Source organism: Bombus fervidus, chromosome 13 (assembly GCF_041682495.2).
Source record: "Bombus fervidus isolate BK054 chromosome 13, iyBomFerv1, whole genome shotgun sequence".
Lineage (NCBI taxonomy): Eukaryota > Metazoa > Arthropoda > Insecta > Hymenoptera > Apidae > Bombus > Bombus fervidus.
Genome location: NC_091529.1, coordinates 1,371,679 through 1,390,541, shown reverse-complemented (window position 1 = coordinate 1,390,541; position 18,863 = coordinate 1,371,679). Strand labels below are relative to the sequence as shown.

Below are 18,863 nucleotides of genomic sequence, written 5' to 3'. Positions count from 1 at the left end.
TAGCTTCCATCGATATTTCCTTTCCAACTTTCATAGTTGTCCATGTCACGAGTATGTGCATCGAAAGGTTAAATCTTTAATTTACGATCGCGTTACAATTGCGATACGTTTCATTTTTTCCATTTATAACATCGAATATATGGTTTCCTCTATCCACGCTAGTTTAATGATATCGAACGAAGCAGCAATTCCCAAACGTTCTAACAATATCTTAACAATTTTTTAGATTTACCTCGTTTTAAAAATGTTTTCCGTGTGACAAATGTTTAAACAAATACCACGAGTCAGCCTATCTTTTACAGTTACGTCACCGCTTTTCTCTACTCGAGTCCGAGGAAAGAGACCGATTATCCTAACGAAGCAGACTCAGGCAGGAACAAGGAGAGACGTTTACTTTCTTGGCAAGGAAAAATTAGGATCTTTAACCCGCAGCTTTGGTCCAGTCGAAGCGTGTTAAAGGTGAACGACTAACGTGAACGATCCTTACGGAATGTCGGGTAAACGTTAGGGAACGGAACAACGTTCTAGCTGACTTTTGTCGGAAATATTATCGGGTCGAGCTAGCCAATAATTGACATGGCACTTATGTCGAGGCTAAGAACGTTATCAGCGATTTTGCCGTATCGAACGTCTTCGTCGACTTTTATGGATGACAATGTAACTACGCCATAACCCAATTTGCTCTCCGTCAATTCTTTACAGCCTCCATTTATCCACCGGCGATGTAGATAATTGTATGAAGCACGTTGATTTTCACGATATAGACAAAGATATGAGCGTTTTTGACGGGCGAAGAAAGTGTATCTACGATTAAGATTTTCAGTAAATGGGTACACGTTAAGTGGAGTTGTTGGAATACTAATGAGAAGCAGATACTTAATTAGGAATTTCAGAAAACGACGAGGCAATTGGAAGATGGAACGAAATCAGTGTCCATGAGTACTCGACATTAATTAACATCTGAATTATCATAGTTCGCGTCGAATGAATGTGGTGCACATCCGCGATTACTTGCCGAGATAGGAGAACATTCGTTCAGCACGCGACGTTATTACCTAACTAATTATTATCGTGCCTCATTTCTACTCGCGTGAAATGCAGTTTCGTCGTTACATCGCTAAATCACGATTTTCTTCGCTTCGTTCATAACGAGGTTACTATAAAAACCTATAACTACGTTTAGCCGTGTCAACGTCTTTAGGTAACTAAAAACCTTTCGACGTTTCAGTTGATTCAGCATGTCGGTACATGGCCACAACTAATATAAAAATTCGAGGTTCGAAACAAAGCTACGAAACGTCATTGAATTAATCACGTACGATTGATAACACTGCAATCTCGCGATATAGTGACAAATCGTAAAGGTAAAGCGATATGCAATTGCTTGGAAGAAGAAGCATCAGATAACGTGGTTGTTACGCGAAAGTCCGAGTACGGTATGCACGGTTAACGTTAATCTTTCACAGAGAAAGCAAGAACTTGTTCTGGAGGAATTCAGCCGAATCCCACTGCCATTGTATTTGGCGAGCAAACTTAGATAGGGCAATGTCCCGTAGAAAGGAGCCTTGAGACCGGATTTCGACTGAAACTAGAATAATTATCTCCTCGAAGCATAGTTTATGCGCATTTCCACGCGGACTAGCCATATTCCAGAAAACGAGCGGGCTAAGTAAACGCTTATCAAATTCTCGAGCACGTATAATGCCTAATTAAATTCCAGAAGATATTCTATCGCGCGGATAAGACCGAAAAGAAGAAAGATGTTCGAACAGGCGTAAACGCTCGAGCGTGGCTTAGCTTAATTCGACGTATCACACATAGGTAGCGTAGCATACACGAGGCTTTAATCTCTTGACCCCGACATCCAACCAGCGTTGGTATGCTTTCACGTGCCACTTAATTTCATACACGCCGAGACTTTGAATTGTGTCAATGAGTCCTTACTTTTTCTTTTTTTTTAAAAAAAAGAAAGAAAAAAAAGGAGAAGGTCAGAGAGTGGTGTCTTTCTCTTATTTTTATAAAACGAGCAGTTTTTAGATCTGAATTTTATCTATACAGCCATCGAGAAAAATAGTCGAAATTTACGTACTTTCCTTCGAGATGATTTAATGTTATTTCATACGGAAGAACGATATTTCTAGTTCGGCATCGATGATTTTACAAGATTTAAAACTCTACTCTGCATTGCGTACTCGCGATGTATCTTGGCTTCTTGAAAGCCAAGTTTTCTTTCGGAAAAACGAGCAAAGTTTGTTCCAAGATTGGTGGAACGCCCGCTCGTCCGAGTATCCCGGTATAATTTATCGAAAGTGTCCGTTTATAAGGAATACACGAAAGAAAACGTCACGAGGGATCGTGGACGGTCCGATCTCGGCCAAATTAGACCCTGCAATTTGAACCTTGGCCAAATATTTAATCCCTTGGTACGATGATACCGGGAAATCCTTGGATCGATCTTTGAAAGAACCATACTTAAAATTTACCTTTCACTTATAATGGCTTAATAAAAAGTACTCTCATTTACTCTTGATCTAATCTAATGAAGCGAATCCCCACCATTCGTATGAAAATCCTACCAAATAATAGGAAATTTAATATAGTTGCATGCTATTGATTAATGTGCAGATGTTACAATAAACAGTAAATACAACTGTACGCAAATAAGGATTCGTAGCCATTGTACGATAAACCAGATAGAAATAAGAATGAAAATAATCTTCGTTGTTTCGACGAACGATCCTGTTCCATCGTCAGGTTGGATCAATCGCGGTGCAAGAAAACAAGATGTGTAATTACTTTGCTTCTGATGATGAAACCGCAGACGAACACGCAGGAATTCCACAGAAATGTTTTTCTTTTTTTTGTTCGTCGACGTCGGGGAATGTGCACGGTAGCACAGAAATCCCCGATGAAAATCTTTTAATGTACCTTGTGTAGTCACGAACCGCTCGGTGGAGCAATACACGCCAGACTTTTTCATTCTTCGCCAACAAAGAGATCGTGTTGCATGCGCCGTGTGCCATTTGCTGTCTTCAAGGGGATGCACGGCTGCGACTGAGGACGAGGAAGGGGATGGAAGATCGAAAATAGTGGAAACACGAGTCTGTGAAAAACCTGGACTGTTTTGCGCCGAGATAAAGACGTCAGCTAAAGATAAATCGAATCCGCCGCAACTTGCAGTGGCGTATCGTCGCCAATCCAATTTTTCGATTATCGATTTCTTCCAATTTCCTCGTCAAATTCATCGACTTTATGCGAAGCCATAAATCCATACAAGGACCGTTATATTACCCAGGATGTTCTAAGATTGCATAATAATCTATAATCGTAACTTTGTATTCCTTTGCATCTCTAACAAATAACCCACACAAAAGGCTGATGCAATTACAATTAATGGGTCAACAATTTTAATCAATTAAATTAAAGGAGAAAACGTTTACCATTTCTAATCTCTGTTTCACTTTTTTTTTATGTCCATAGAAACTTGGCGATCTGTCGACCTAGCGTTGACCTGTATCACTGGAAAGTAGTAACGCCATCTGCTCCGCACGCTAAATATTCTTTCGTCTATGGATCATTTATAGCTTCCGGTTGCGTTCCAATTTTGTTACCGCGTAAAAAGAATCGGGTAAACTTTTTGCTGGTCAGAGACATACCGCCCGTGTTCTACGAAAAATTTTCTAAAGAATAAAGAATGGGATTTTCGCAACGAAAGGACTTTTTCGTTGAGCGAGTTACGCCACTGATTGCGTCACGAGACCATTTCATCCCTTTCATCTTGTCTCCTCACTCGTTGACGTCGTTGTGTCTCCGCGAATCTCCTCGACCTCCTCGACGGCTGTTTTTCAGGTTCACCGACGGGAACCGAGCAAGACAGATTCTCGACATTTCCGCGACATAATTTTCCTTGCATGTACCTTGCATCCCCATTATCTTTTCCTCTACAGAGGCGCCGTTCTCTATCGTCTTCCCCCTCTATGATTTTAATTCAGACTTTCGCTCCTTTTCACGTGTTAGTCGATCGTGTTGTCGCCACTATTTCGTTACTTTTTCTCTTTACATTTTATAGGAACATTCTCTGTCGTAAAAATTTGTTATATCTTCATCATTTTCATACAAGTTGGCAGAAGGACTTGCTTCCCTCTGTTTCCAGAATTTCAAAATTTATATACATAATAAAAAAATTCGAAATGACAACTTTCTGTTTGGGAAAATTTGTTCGTTTATTACCTATACAAAGCCAAACTCGCTCAGGTAAAAAGAGCGACAGATTTGTTCGATTTACGCGATAACCGGATTCCCAAAGAGTATTTCTTTCCTCCCTCTTTTTTTTTAACATTCACATTCGCAATCTATTTTATCGCAGATTTGCAAAGTATAATTGCGAGACTCTCAGCACCAGCGAGCAAGCGAAATGAAAGGCGAAATGAGAAGGTTGGAGCTGCTTTCAGCTAACTGCGAACGCGTCGTACTTTTATCACCGGAATGAAATTATGTTGTTTTTTCCTGTTACCGCACGTTCATTGTAATCCAAGCGAATTCTCGACCTGAGTATAAAGGTTAATCCGAAGCGGAGAAAGGAAGCGTGAAAAGGTTTTCGTTGTAAAACAAAAGAGGAAACATGGAAAGTTGATACGCCGCGACACGAGTAACTTACTTCCGAATTATTTCGGTAACGAGTACTGAACAAACACAGACTACATGATTATACAGGAAGAACACGATTATACACGAAGAACACCAGGGGGATCAGTTGTTTTATCAACTGACTCTCTGAGGAAACCTCGAAACCTCCAAGATTTCGAGCTCGGAGTTAGCTTAATCTAAAAATTGGTACATGGAGCGCGATATTTGATACCAGAGGCGCGATTAATGTTTTATACTGTTACCTTTTTCTCATTTAACCACGATCTTAATTATTCTCTGTATCTAGATTCGTAAACCGTCTTGAGCTGAAAAATGAGAAACAGAGCTTGGAAAGGAACATCAGAGAAAAAAGAGAGAGAGAGAGAGAGAGAGAAGAAGTAAATAAGCGCGTGTACCAACAACCAGCCGATGACCTACTATTGACGGTTTGTAGATCTGTTTCTAGCTACGTACTGGTACAATGGAAACTATTGCAACTCAAGACGAGCCTGGAAGGAGAAAAAAACAAAATGAGAGAGAGAGAGAGAGAGAGAGAGAGAGAGAGAGAAATGGAGACGAGGAAAGAGACAGGGCAGCCAAGAGAAGAAAGAAAAGGAGAGACAGCACGGTTCTTTCTTCAACGACGAAAAAACTGTGTCGCCTATTGTCGACCGGTACCCATCGTGGAACAATCGCGATAATGAGAAAGCTACGCAGCCGAAGAGTTTCGTTCTTTTCTCTCTTTTTCTCCGGCTGTGTAACACAGACTTTCTGCACGTTTTCCGTTTCGGCCTTCGTATCTCCAGCCTCCTAGCTGTCCCCACGGAATCGCCGGCCTTCCCTTTGTCTTTCTGGCCCTATAATTTTCATCGTCGTTGCCACTGGCACGCCAGTCTAGCGATTACTTTAAATAAAAATCGAAAGGAACCGCAACTTTCTTCATCGATCGACGTTCCCATTCTCCTCGACGCGACGTTCTAAACGAAGAAACAAACTGCGCATAGAGACGTTTAAGAACATAATGGAGGACAAGAATAGCATATACAGAATATTTCGAGATGCAGTGAACTATGTGCGAAGACTGGGTGAAGAATAGACGCTCGGTGCAACTATTTAGCACCTGTCTCCAGTATGAGTAAATACACGCGTTTTAAGAGTCAATAACGCATAACGCGATTACACGTACGATTACGCGTATAGCATCCGTTGAACTTTAAACTTGATCTTCTCAAAAACCAAGCGTCGAAAATGTGACGTTTTAATAACGGAATGATGTGCAAAGTGTATCGTGCAAATGGAGAATCGATCAACGTTACGATAAATATCTCGCAAATAAAATGAAGAGCAACGCGTGAAACGGTGATTCAGTTTCTTACGATTTGAATCGAAAATGGAAGATTGACGGGTGACCGAGTGCGCCAGACCGAGGCGTCGAAAGAAAAGTGCGATTCTAAAAATATTGAAAGCGATGTTCGCTTTAAGGATTACATAAACTGTAAAACAAAAATGGTCGAGTACACCGAGCGCCGTTCAACGGAAGCCAGACGAAAGTCTAAGTTCCAAGTTTAGCCAGCTGACGCGGTTTAGCAAGGAGACACAGGTCCGATTCGCCTCGTATGCCCGTTTCTATAATACTAAACATAGCGTGGAGGGCGATGCTCGTTTTAGGAAAAACGCGGCTCTCCAATCCCACGTCGATTTTCGATTAACACGTTCACCGCTTGGAGGATTATAACTTCCGTACTATTTCTATACACAAAAATACATTTTACTCCTTTAAAGTTCTTTTATTAGACCGCTATACATTCGATTTTCACCTACAGCTGCGGACGTATACGCAAATTCATATTTCTGCGAATCCGACCAAAGAAACAGAACGTGGGCAGAGATTTTAATCGCATCCATCGAATATTACGGGGATCCATATTTTATACAGCTTTGTGTGAGTTTTCTTTGCACTTCTGCACCTTTTAATTCCCTTTAAATATGTAACGTTCATTCATATATTCATAAACATTCACTGCATATATTCGTTGTCCACAATACCTGTCTTTGCATCGTTAAATTTTACATAACGTTTGTTTCATACGAGTTATCGTGAAACATTTTTTCTACGGTCCCGTGATTTTTCGTCACTTCGCATTTCCAACATTCGATTCTGCATCCTAAAGGTATAGAGATGCACGTGGTACACGTGAAACGTGTTAAGTCGACCAGTAAACAGAATCAACGAAATCGATACTCGTAGCTTCGTTAATTCTGTGATTAAAAAAACAGTAACGAAGATCATCCCCGGTGCACCCAAGTTATCGCCAGTTTCTCAAACGTCAGAAACACTCGCCGTAAATTCAGCCATGCTCGAAACTGTACGATCTTTCCCCTGTCGAAGCCTATCCTATCCGGACAAGGAGAAACGCGACACGAAGAAAAAATGTGACGTTCAAGAACGATTTCGTCGAATGGAAAATTCGTCGATCGTGATCGTATTGTTTGGAAATGTCAGCTTATACAACTTGCAGGAATTCCTCCTCATTTTCCCGGAGCTGTAACGAGCGAGGTTCGCACGCATAGCGGCGAATCTATCAGCGTTTATGGCAGTACTCGATCATTAATCAACGCGGATCCTAGCAAGGGTATCCCGCCAAGAACAGTGCAACCATTAAGTTTCATGTTCAGCCACCTTCGCCCCAGAACAATAAAACTGTCGGATTGGCGGAGCGAGCGCGTTCACGCTTGATTGAATCATTGCGAGCCCGTCTGTTTGTTTGAGATGACGCTGGAAATAAACGGCGAAACGGCCGAGTAAATCCCACGCGTTCCACGCACGTTCATACCCTGTTTCAATAATCTCGTCGAAATTAATAATGATTTCTACGCGAAGGACATTTCTGGCTCGGATACCTTGACACGATTGAAATGGTTTCTCGAGTGGGAAATAACAATTTTCTAGACAATGTCCGACGCAAGAAGATGCTTTGAAGTTGCGGCCAAAGTCGCCAAACGCTACGGATTTAGCCAGCATCTGATTTAGTCTATTCTCTAGTTCGATGAACCACCGATCAGGTTTGAAATAGACGATTTCGTAAATCGAGGAACCTAGTTGTTTCCCTTCGCCCCAGGGTTGACGAGGAATAATTAGTCGTTGATACCGACGAAAAAGGCTACGCCTGTTCCGCGAATCTTTCGACAACGCGAAAGAAAGAATGCGGACTCGATGAAGGAAGGATCGATTTGAACGTTGCACGAAAGAAAAAGATTTTTGTGTTGACGCGCGAGAGTAAGAATGAGTTCACGGTGAAATGTGCTGCAATTGCAGGCAAAAGAATTTGTGCGGTACGAAAGCGCGTTGAACACAGGACAGATAATTAAAAATTCCACTATAAACGAAATTTACGCGAAGAAAGCTGGTTATCGTCGTACGAGATCTGAGACCAATTATACGTATTAACAAACATATTTATCTTTTAGCGAATAACAACTTATACGATGTAGAATGTTGCGTATGCGAAACACGAAGCGCGAAAGGATGAAGATACCACAAACTCTTCGACACTGTGTCTTCCATCAAGGAAACGGCCAACAGAGCTACGAGAAGACACGCTTGCAATGGAAGTTTCGCAAAGTTGAAGGATGACGATGTTGCGCCAAGAGTAGATGGCAAGATTGCGCGGAAAACACCCCGTGGCACGAGGGTGCCGCAAACACCGGCATACTGCGCATAGCGTGGAATATTAAACGATCAAAATGAAATTCTAAATAGGGAACCACTGTTCCCCGCTGACGTCCACCGACGATCGCTCCACTGACTATGAAATTCTTTCTCCTTCGTCGGACAAAAGTTCGCGCTAAAATAACCCACCACTATTTGATCATTTAATTAAACTTCCTATTATGCAATTTGTATTATTATTCTCTTAATCTGCATTGGCCGACCCAGATTTACAATATTTAATTAGAAAATTGTGAGATAACCTACAGACCATGAAAATAGTATCAACGTGATCCGATATTTACGTAATAGAGCAAAGGTAGACGCGCGAAGAAGCCATCCATATGCTCGTGAAACGCGAATTCTCGGGTAAATTACTTGAACGGTTTCGTATGGGCGCGGCTTAAATCAAGCAGGCGTAAATTTTAACAGCGTCATAACGCAACCAGTAAAATGGTATATTTACGTTTTCCAAACTTCTTCTGAAAGTGTTTAGGGCGCTTTATCTCTGAGACGCGCCTAGTACTTGCCACGTATAAATCTGCTGCGCCATTCTTTCGAGCAATACGTTTCAAGCAAAAGTTGTCGAAAAATATACGATTCTCGATCGGATTCGTAATCTAATAAATTAGACAGCTTTAGATTAGTTTACGTGAGAACAAGTCGTTAAGACAGCGAGACGTCGATGGTCTTCAACGATTCGAGTTCAAGGTTTATCACGTGGAACACATTCATCGTTATCTCGGGTTATGTCACTGGGTATAGCAACACAGACAGGTGACATCGTGTTCTTCAAAAATTATATTTGTACTTCCTCGTGTTATATACTTTAAAAATTCGATTTTTTTCATAATTTACCCGCATTTTTTTAAATCCTTTTATCTGCGTACGTGACACTCGTACGCCGTACGTGCTAAACTATAAACTCTCGAGATTTGTAATAAAAAATTGTGACTGTAACCTCTCGAAAGCTACAGCGATGAACTCCATTTACGCGAATTTTTTAATTTCACTGCTCGGAAACATGGACGAGGAAGTTACGTTCGGTTGTCTAACCGGTCTAACGATAAAACAGGCTCGATAGGTGTTTTCTGACATTACCTAGGAGACTCGCTCCTGACGTAACGATAGGATGAATGGGTGGAACGGAAGAGTTCGACTCGATCAACTTTTGGCAATACGATACCGGTGACCCAATTCGCTCGGATAAAACTGCTCTCGGATAGCGTGTTCGACGTTTCGACGGCCTTTACACGCTTTCGGATCCCGACGAAAGCCGCTCAATCGATAATTGCAAATTAACCGGCCGGATCGCCGATAGAAAGCCAGGAAAACAAAACCGCCAACTTTTCGTACGGAGCGGAGATAAAATTTTCCCTATTGTTCGGTAACCTGTTTCGCATTCCTCTCCGTCTATCCTTCTCGCTCTCTGTCGACGTTTTATTTCACGTGAACGAAAGACAGAACGGAGAATGAAAAACGGCTGACTAAACGATTTGCAAAAGTAACGAGAAATCGAAGGCCAACGAAACGTTACGCGAGATTCCATAGTGCAACGTTCAATGCACACGACCGAAACGCATTGTTAAACGACTACGACGCTTCTTGCGAGCCACATACGTAAGAAATTTCAATTGGGTATCTGGCTTTAAACCGATTGTTCGTTTTCGTAAACAACGTAATGGATATTATCGATCGAGTTACTTGCACGGAATGTAACAAAGTTTTTATCGAGTTAACTTTGTATGTTTGCGAGGGAAGCACAGGGAAGTGGGCAGTTTGACACGCGCAACGTGGTATTTTTGATGGATGCAACAGTTTTGAGGTACGCTTTTATCAGATTATTAGATTTAGGTGAAACGGTTGAAACCTTTCGTAGTTTTCTTGAAAATGACGATAATCGAATTATGATTTGACAGAGCCGATATATTTTGGCTGTTGTAAGACAAAATTACGATCATTAAGACCAATATCTTTCAATATCTCGATATCTTAATCATCCTTGATCAAATTTCGATTCATTTTTCTGTTTCTATTTCTCGATCTAAAATTACTGCGCTAGCCCTTTCAACTCAATGACTACCGATTTATACCGAGCAATACCGATCTTCTAATGGAATCAACAAATTGTATCTATCAATTCGGCACAGCATTAAAATCAAATACACGTTAACGCGGCTTCAGGTTTTGTTAATTTAATGAGCACTCGGCGTTAACAGCAGATTGTATCTTTTCTTAATATGACTTTTATTCCGTTGGAGTCGAGATTTAAAACTGTGCAGGTACTCCAATTCGATGTGGAATCACGATTCGCTCAGATATGTACATAATCTCCCTTTTGATAATAAGACGATCGACAAAACACTGATTACGTCTCGTCTCTCGAGCTTCAAGCTTTACATCGGCATCCAATAAACATTATTCAATAGCACTTTTAGTCACTTTAGTATAGCCTGAAATCTTCACGCGTTTGTGAAATCGATCGTTTCGTATGCAACAACCTAATAACTCGCGACGTCGAAAATTCGTGATCGATCGGCGGCGAATCCACTCGATCAGAGACACGTTTTAGCATAAAGTTCACGATCTTCGCGAAGCGGCTGATAAAAACGAAAAAAAGCAGGTTTTCCAAGCGGGTATATCAAAGCAAAAACGACTGGTATCGGTTTTTCTCCGACGGAGAAAAGTTTTGCTGGAGCGATTCGCGGCGGATTATCGATTACCCGGACTATTCGCCACTTCCGACATCGAGCGACTAATTCACGCGGATTTAGGTCGCTTGATGCGTGCGTGTACGGATTGATTCACGGCTTCTGATCACGGGGACAACGGATCGCCGTCATTCGTCGCGACTTTGCCAGAATATTTCGCGTGTTCCGCCTTCGCCTGCCGCCGGAATTATTGATTCTGGCACCAAACCGTACTCCGATGGTCTTCAATTTCCTTTTCCGGGTGAAGGACGAAACCGCTCGGAGATCTATCGGTAGCTCAAAGCACAACACCTACGCCAATCTTTCTTATTTTTCTACCTTTATATATAAAAGATTGGTGATTCACGTTTCTCTCACAGATAGATATAAATCATGCAGATCTTCCGTCTTCTATTCCAGATTTGCGATAGACAGAAATTATGGTCAAAACGTGTGCGATACTGTACGATTTATCGACGAAGCAACCAGAGACGTTAACGCGTATTCTATTCGCACGTCTCGAAACGAATTACGTATGCCTTGACTCAAACACATCTCAAACAACGAAACGTCATATGCCTGGACGTAGGAAACCTCCGTATCTCGTGAAACCTCTAAATAATCCTCCGAACATATGAAATGTCATTTCGCCCTTTACACCTCTCGGATAATCACCTCATATCGTTGCAGCAAGTTCAACAAGTCACTGATTAGTCGACTTCCTCGATCACCTGCTCGATCACTCACATAAGTAAATCAAATCGGTCGTTCGAAGGGTTGAAGGAACGCACGGATCTCCCGTTCGGGAGATCGAAGTTTGCAATCGAGGAAACCGCGTTGTATTCAGAATGATTGGAGTCACGCGGCGAGCAGCGATTTCTCGGCGAAGACGCACGAACGAACACGCGCGCGAGCGTACGCTTTGCGACTGAGTTTGATATCCTCCTCGAGGATAGTCCACGGAGGAGAGCTCTACCCCCACTCGGCTGGTTAGAAACGACATCGACGGCCGAACGAAGGGTGCACGGGCGAAGGAGGGTGCACCACTCGCTCGGTGTCTATAAAGCGACATAACAGGAGTGCGCGTGCGTCCGGCGATCGTGTGCATGCTTTGCCCGCAAAGTGGCAACCGGTGGCACCGGTGCCACCGGCCACCTCGACGTCTATTTACGCAGACGATGCACCGTGTCACGCTGATCGGACCGGCCGTCGGACCGCGCGAACCACTTGCACATACCACGCTGCGTCCTCGAGGACGATATAATCGAGCAACCCTCTCGCTAGCGACGAAAGCTCTTCCCTCTTTTATTTTTCATCCATTGATTCACACCTGTCCTGCGACAGTTTCGTTTCGGGTCGAGCTCGTTCTGAGTAATTTGTTTCTCGCGTGTTGTCGTTCGGCCACGGTAGCGGCACAATGAATTTCTAAACGGTGCAACTAACGTCGTCGATCTTCTGTTGGATTTAATTGCTTGTCAACGTTGGAGTTTAGTAAATTGCGCGTCGGTATTTGGGTTATGTTTGTAAGAAGACTCGATAACTTTGGATATTAGTAAGGTAATGGGAAAAATACTTAAATAAATATGTATATCACGCGCTAATAGTTAACACGTATGGCGATAGCGTCACGTCGAGAGTTATCATGGTTTTAACCAACAATTCTGTTATGCAACGTTACGAGCAAAGTAATAAGTAAAAAATACATAAGTCATAATACTAAACCGCAGATTATGGAATACCTAGTGACTCTACGTGAAAGTGAATATAATACGATAAAAATAGTATACTGTCGTTGAATAGGATGGCGGGAGAATCAATTTCTCTTTCGTGGAATCAATCGGATATATAAACTTTCTTTGAAAACTTCAGGTGTTTTCTATCGACTGTCGTTTCAGCGAGGCGCATATTTCGAATTTAACGCGTGCGAGCAAAGTTTGTTTGGCGCATTAGTCGCTTTCGCAGCGTATTGTTCGAAAGATATTATTCAACTCCGTGCTGATTACGAGACGACCGGTGTATTTACGCGAACGGGGCCTAAGTAGGATTTAGATTAAACTTTGGATCGTGTACTTGTAACGAGCAAACGCGATAACAATGTAGTTGCCGCTAAACAAAATTCAATGTGACTTTAATCAATGCACGCGTATTCGCAACGAGTTTATGCACATCCTCTACATAACGATGCAACGAGTTAGAATTTGAATTAACTATTTTAATTCGACAAACACGTACATACATTTGCGACATTTTATTTCTGAAAATACGCTGATGTTTCGTAAAAGTGACAGAAACATTGCTATTTATCCGACGACTCAATGGAGCTGCTGACGCAGCAAACGGCTTGGTTACCGAGAATCGATCGTATAAAGCGCATCGCGCTACAATTAAAGCCACGTTGTATATCCACGCTGTAACGTGAAGTATACTTTAAGTATCTTATAAACCGTTTTTCAATAGAAATTTTCAGCCCAAGCTCGCGCTGTTGCGAAATAGGATCTTTAATTTACACGCAATTAAAATCCGACATTGAAAATAAACAAACGTAAAGTTACGGATAGCCAACGATTATGGATAACGATTAAAACACAGCATTAAAAATGAAAGAACGCGAAAAAGACGAAGCGTGGCGGCACGAAGTGGAGAAAAGCTTCTGCTCGAAGCTCGTAGAATATCGGCACGTTCCGTGGTACAAAACCGCGACACGAGCCAACGAATTAATCGTCGCGGCAAACGGGCCATTCGATAAACAAGAAACACGATGTAGACCAGCACTCTAAGCTCCCGGGAGACGGGAAAATTTAAGGTAACGTTAGTTGGCAAATTTAAGGCGACCGCATCGGTGTCTCGCTAACCATCCTGGTGTCGGTGTGTATTTATGGGAAGGATGCACCGTCACGTTAATCGGACCATACCGCGAGTCGATACACAGCAGAGTGCGCGGTGGCAGTCTTTACTCGTCGAGTAACGCGTTAGCTGCGGTTAATGTTTTCAGCCAAGTCTAAGAGTAGCTTTTTTATCGCTGCACGATCGATACTCGATCGATTGCAATTCGCCGACACGCGCAACTGTGTAACGTCTTTTGCTACAATACGCTTAGTGCAAGAGATACGTATAACGAGCTTGTAAAATTAGTCAGGCCTGAAAGTACACGTATTTGGATCATCGAAACGGAGAGAGAGGATCAAAGGAGCGGTAAACGTTTGAAAAGCATAACGTCATGACTCTGAACTACCTGTTTATTGGACGTCATTATGTCTATTAATGTTTTCCCAAGTTACGTTCGTCTTTGTTAATTTATATCGTATTTTACCAATATCAAGATTAGTGCCTTAAAATAGCTCCTAATAGTTTTCGTTAGCAAATAGAAACATCGGCTCGCTGTTCGGGCTAATTTTTCTTGCAAAGATACAAGTGAACTTTTACTAGAGAAAATCATTACTACAGGGTATAAAATAATAAAGGGTTAACACAGCGTGATTTTAATTGAAGATTGTAAGCAGCAGTTCGAGATATCAAGTTATGAATAGAGTTTGCTAACTGAACACGCGTTCAGAACACGCGTATAGTCCTAGGTGTAATTAGATCGATCAATGTATTTGTTTAAAGCTTCAGTTCGTAAGTTCCCTACCTCGTCCGCCAAAAGTACGAAATAGATTTAAAAATCGCTGGAAAGAATTGAACGGAAATGTGGCTGAAATCTTGCAAAATTATTATTAATTAATCGGAAAATGGGTATCAATGGAAAGCGGCGTAACGATGTTTGCCCCAAAGAACGGTTGGATAGATGCATCGAACGCGATGACATTAATTTGCGGGCAATCGGCTTGTTAACGGGTGTAATTTAACTTATTTAATATAACGCAACAGTGAGATATTGCATTCCAGCGCGCGCTGCTTGAACGTGGGTGGAACATTCCGTTGGTATTGATTCGCTATGATTCCAGAACATCTCGGGAAACTAGTAAACCGGTAGGGAAAACGGACGAGATAACGATATGTTCTCTGGAATATTATCGTCAACGATAAAACCGTAAAGGTACGATCATTTTCCGGGTAAAATCGTAGAAAAAAGATGTACCTTGGAACAATTTTATAACCTTGTAATAAAATTAGCAGATCCGTTCATTCCGAGATTCATAGAAAACAACAGACTTTACGAAAAACTTGGTACGATAAATATTAAAGAAACAAATCGATCACAAAGTCTAATTAACTGGATAAACTATTAATTTGCAGATCGCACCCCTCTTTTCGTCCTGTTGATGAAGCGATGCAAATGCAATCGCAAATGTTGTCTGACACCCGTGCATAAATCACTCTACTTATTGACATTCGATAACGGATCGATAAACCAGTTCACGCAACCGAGCACCTAGTACGAAATAAACGCATCAGTTAAAAGACATTCAGCGTATCTGTGGGTACATCAAACAAAACGACACGCGTTGTATAAATATCGCTTCGCGTTTTCCTCCATCCAGATATCGAGTGAATCAACTTGCATTCTATATTTTATATGATAAAGGCAATCAATGGAATTTATCACCTAAATATATAGAATTGGTGATTTAAAATTAAATAGTTCAGGTTAAATTTAACTCGAACTCACTCGCAATTAGTAATTTCATCGATACTTTTATACCTGAGAGTTAAAACGAAATTAAACCAAGTTTCGCGGAACGCAATTAATCGTGTACGAAAAGAATGCAAAGTAAATAAATATTTTTACCTGAAGTCGAAATGTAAAAGCGTTATACGTAGGGTTAGGTTTTATATATACAACATGGGATGGTTTCGAATGGAACGATTTATCGAGATGTGACGTGAGATTAATAAATCATCAGGTAAGAAGATAAGCGTATTAGTTAATCGACCTCGCAGCGTGGCGTACGTCTATTCTCGTTTCTATGGAACATCAAAAATTCTTCGATCCGCGTCCTAGCCGAAAATCATTTGTTACTAGTTCGAATTCGATTCGCTAGTACGGAATTCGGCCAACTTTAGAGTCACGGCTGTAATCTAATTTCACCACACGTACGCGATTTATATCGGCTTTGGAGTTGGAGAGTTTGTGGCTTCGAATCAGGCAAACACAACCGAATGTAGATACGTTATTTCACGCGGAATTTCTTTTCGCATCTTATTTGCACTTATTCACTGCAATCGCGAAATCATAAAACAGAATCTTCTCTTTCCTCTTCAAGCGCGTTTCCATTAGTATTTTCAATTCTTCAAGGAAAAAGAGTATACGACGTTCTGTTGCAATTATTTTATTACAACTTATTATAAATAAATATTAAGCGCAGATTGAAATATGGACTGTTTATTACAGAATATGAAAGGTTTGTCGTAGTTAATTTATTTTATTCTATTTGTACCGTAAGCAATCGCGGAAGTGCTTAAATTTTCATTTCATAATATCACAATGATACGTTGATCCAGGTTCGACATCGATGTAATATGGAATTTATTATATTTCGAGTCCTTTGAGAATTTTGTTGAATATCAGCGAGCAACTAAGTTGCATCGCGCTATACTACAGTCAATTTATTATGTATACAAGTACTACGCTGCTGTTAATTTAACGATGAATTGGTTTACACGTATTCCGTGTTACGTTCAATATTTGCTCATAACTTTCCAATAAAACGTTTATTGCGAAACATCATGTAACGGTTCTTTCTCATTTTCACTTATCGATTACATCTCTGCAATTTATGTAGAAAAATTTGAGACACGGAAAATTATATAAACACCCGATACAATCGAAAAAGTTTCTACAGGCGTTGAAATAAGTTCGAAAGCCACTGTACGTAAAATCGAAGCGGAATCGCTCGGAGAATGACCATCCCAAGCTTAAAAGGAACGCGCCTCGTCTCATTGTCATGCACGTGGACGCTAATAATAGTGGCGACTACCGTTGGCAGAAAGACCATAGTCCGTGATTCCACGCGCGGTAGACTCGCGAACGAGCTTTTAATAAATGATCAGCCATCGTGTTGGCTGCGCGAGCCAACAGACGAACTGAAGAACGAGGAATTCGCGTGCTTTATCGCGACCTTGCGAACAAGCGATTCGCAACATTACCGCCACTTTCTTATTTACTGCGAATGATTCTAGCCAGCAAATAGCCAGAACCGTAGCCCGTAATACGAAATAGGATTGGCAAAAAAACTGATCGATTTAGCCACGATTCGGGAAGGTTCCGCTCGGTGCATACTCGTTGGAAAGATCGGAGCGTATTTTCATCCGGGAGAAATCGTTAGCTCAGCAGCACGAAATGTCGACAGAAACGAGCAAGAAACCTTATGAGCTTCCGAACTGGTGGTGTCATGTCGGCGTAAAAACGACCAACAGAAGCGACAAAAAGGAGAAAAAGCCCGGTGCTCGCTAATGGCCAGACAACGACCGCAGTTGGACACGATATCGAGTCAAGGAAGTTTTACTGGCAGATCCAACAATTTCCTTTCGTCGATCGATACTCTTTACGATTTTTATCTACTGGAAATTTCAACTGCCGAGAGAGTCATCTTACATAAGTATACTTTAGTTCATAAATATTAGGATGGCTATTAAAATATCATAATGCGATACATGGACGAAGCAGAAATTCGTTTAAATTGCTGCAAGAATTATAGTATAACAAGTATAACACGCCGTTTTTTAGAAACGTAAACTGAGTTAGATCTATCCTAATCTATTCCAAGAAATACAACAACAATGTTGCTGTTGCCGGATCAAAATGCAATTTATGCTAAACTAAAAAAGTTGATTCGAATCGATACATAGCAGGATGGCGGTAGACGATCGGGACAAATCGAACTCGATCGAGCAATTTGCATCGGGAATGATTTTTCCTCTGCTCTCGTCTATGAGTCTGTATCCCGGATTCACGATCATTTACGATTAAGTTTTTATCGCCGATGGATTTTCGTGGTGGCAAGCTCCGAGGATGCCTCTCGCTTATCAAGCTTCCAGCCAATAACGCCGCGTTCAATTCCAACAAAACGTTTCTACTCGGTGCGTTCAAAACGTTCCTGCCCTGTTTGCGTGCATGGTAAAAGGCTTATCTGTTCGCTCGATGACTAAACGCACTTATAAACTGAAAAAGCGCTCTATGAAAAATCGAGTCGGCGAACGCTGCAGTGGTGAGAATCCCCTGGGGAGCGGAACTTTTGTTGCCAGCTATGGGAATCTATCGAGGCGATTTTCGTCGATCCAACCCTGTTATTTCGTCACTGTCTTTTTTGTAATTAATTCGATCGAAATCGAGGGATTTATTTATTGCAGCGAGTTTTTATCTTCTTGGGGGATGGAAATAGAATACGGTAGTTTATGAATAAATAATACACACTAATCTGTGCTCATTTCTCATGAATATTGTAACTATGTAATCGCTAGGTGAGCATAAATACAGGCAATCCTAATTCTCGTACCAAAGCTAAGGTAATCTATTTCGATTAACGGTGGCGAAATTTGAGAACTGTTCTATATATGGCTGATTTTAATACCGTGGTACGCTAAATAGAGATTCAATTCACCTATCAAATATTATGACGAATTATATATACGTTATACATATATGTAAATCTATAGCTCTTTAAATTGGTTATAAATGTATAAATATTTATAATCAACTAACCATATATAATAGTTTGTACTCTATCTCTCTCTTATTACTATAAATTCCCACAAGCTATCAACTAACGTGATAATATGCAAGAAAACGAAAATGAAAACGAAAACGAAAAGGAAACTGTGGTTGCTCCTCGAAACAACGTTGCCACCCTGTTTCCCATTACATGTGTAGGTTGGCTGCAACTAGTCGCAACAGGTGC

The 18,863-nt window shown here is 41.2% G+C and overlaps 1 protein-coding gene across 5 annotated transcripts in view; it reads right to left on the bottom strand.

Annotated features, from left to right (window-relative positions):
* Msi (RNA-binding protein musashi) overlaps positions 1-18,863 on the bottom strand; it is a 120,970-nt gene that overhangs the window by 70,672 nt on the left and 31,435 nt on the right. Inside the window, exon 1 of one of the 5 annotated variants that reach the window (XM_072015262.1) lies at positions 11,701-11,979. The exons of 3 other annotated variants lie outside the window; for them this stretch is intronic. The gene's annotated coding sequence lies outside the window, so the exon portion shown is untranslated. One more of the 5 variants, XM_072015263.1, reaches the window with a different exon arrangement.